The sequence below is a fragment of the Pongo abelii genome, chromosome 16, assembly GCF_028885655.2.
Source record: "Pongo abelii isolate AG06213 chromosome 16, NHGRI_mPonAbe1-v2.0_pri, whole genome shotgun sequence".
Lineage (NCBI taxonomy): Eukaryota > Metazoa > Chordata > Mammalia > Primates > Hominidae > Pongo > Pongo abelii.
The window spans coordinates 31248722-31250824 of NC_072001.2; the positions used below are offsets into that span (position 1 = coordinate 31248722).

Genomic DNA, 2103 nt, shown 5'->3' on the forward strand with positions numbered 1-2103 from the left:
TCTACCCTTCCGCCCCACTGGATGTCCCCGGCGCTTTCCCGGGGCCTCTTCCTGCTCTTGCCGCATCAGTCGGGCTGGTGCTGCCGCCTGGGGGCGTAGAGCGGGCGGATTCCTGGGGACTGCGGCTGCCCGTGCTTCCCCGGTCCCCACCCCTGCCCCCGGTCCCCCGACCCAGATCTCCCGGCCTTGGAGGATGTGACAATGGACTATGACTTTAAAGTGAAGCTCAGCAGCGAGCGGGAGCGGGTCGAGGACCTGTTTGAATACAAGTGCTGCCAAGTTGGCCAAGGCACTTATGGTCACGTCTACAAAGCCAAGAGGAAAGATGGGAAGGATGATAAAGACTATGATTTAAAACAAATAGAAGGAACTGGGATCTCTGTGTCCGCGTGTAAAGAAATAGCATTACTTCGAGAGCTTGAGCATCCAAACGTCATTTCTCTTCAAAAGGTGTTTGTGTCTCATGCTGATAGGAAGGTGTGGCTTCTGTTTGACTACACTGAACATGACCTCTGGCATATAATCAAGTTTCTCAGAGCTTCTAAAGCAAACAAGAAGCCAGTTCAGTTACCTCGGGGAGTGGTGAAGTCACTATTATATCAGATCCTAGATGGTATTCACTACCTGCGTGCTAACTGGGTGTTGCACAGAGATTTGAAACCTGCTAATATTTTAGTTATGGGTGAAGGTCCTGAGTGACGAAGAGTAAAAATTACAGACCCTGTCAGCACTCACCCTAGTGCCCTCAGAAATGCCTGTTAAGTCTTTACATGTGCTTTTAAAGAAGTTTCTCCAGTCCATTTTGGTGGCATCAAATTCAAATCTGAAATGGGCTTTGCCCAATTATTTAATTCCCCTTTGAAGACTTTAGCAAATTTGGATCCAGTGGTTGTTACATTCTGGTACCGAGCCCCTGAACTACTTCTTGGAGCAAGGCATTATACCAAAGCTAATGATATTTGGGCTGTAGGGTGTATATTTGCAGAACTACTAACATCAGAACCAATATTTCACTGTCGACAAGAGGACATCAAAACTAGTAATCCTCATCACCATGACCAGCTGGACAGAATATTCAATGTAATGGTATTTCCTGCAGACAAAGATTGAGAAGAAGTAAAAAAGATGCCTGAACATTCAACATTAATGAAAGATTTCAGAAGAAATACATATACCAACTGCAGTCTTATCAAGTATATGGAAAAACAAAGTTAAACCAGATAGTAAAGCATTCCACTTGCTTCAAAAGTTGCTTACCATGGACCCAATAAAGCGAATTACCTCAGAACAGGCTATGCAGGATCTCTATTTCTTAGAAGACCCACTTCCTACATCAGACGTTTTTACCGATTGTCAAATCCTTTACCCAAAATGAGAATTTTTAACGGAAGAAGAACCTGATGACAAAGGAGACAAAAAGAACCAGCAGCAGCAGGGCGATAACCACATGAATGGAACTGGCCACCCAGGGAATCAAGTCAGCAGTCACACACAGGGACCCCGTTGAGGAAAGTGAGAGTTGTTCCTCCCACCACTACCTCAGGTGGACTTATCATGACCTCAGACTATCAGCGCTCCAATCCACATGCTGCCTACCCCAACCCTGGACCAAGCACATCCCAGCCGCAGAGCAGCATGGGATACTCAGCTACCTCCCAGCAGCCTCCACAGTACTCACATCAGACACATCGGCACTGAGCTGCATCGGAATCTTGTCCATGCACTGTTGCGAATGCTGCAGGGCTGACTGTGCAGCTCTCCGCGGGAACCTGGTATGGGCCATGAGAATGTACTGTACAACCACATCTTCAAAATGTCCAGTAGCCAAGTTCCACCACCTTTCACAGACTGGGGTAGTGTCTTCCAAGTTGTACCTATTTTGGAGTTAGATTTGAAAAGAAAGTGCTAGCACAGTTTGTGTTGTGGATTTGCTACTTCCATAGTTTACCTGACGTGGTTCAGACTGACCAAGGCATTTTTTTCAGTGACAGTCTGTAGCATTCACAGTCTGTGAATGTGCTAGGGGCAAGCATTTGTCTTTGTATGTGGGGAATTTTTTCAGTGTAACAACATTATATGACCAATAGTATACACACAGACACA

The 2103-nt window shown here is 46.1% G+C and overlaps 1 pseudogene; it reads left to right on the forward strand.

Annotated features, from left to right (window-relative positions):
* The first annotated feature begins 201 nt into the window (after positions 1-201).
* Positions 202-1854, forward strand: LOC129050436 (cyclin-dependent kinase 8-like; annotated as a pseudogene).
* Positions 1855-2103: the final 249 nt, after the last annotated feature.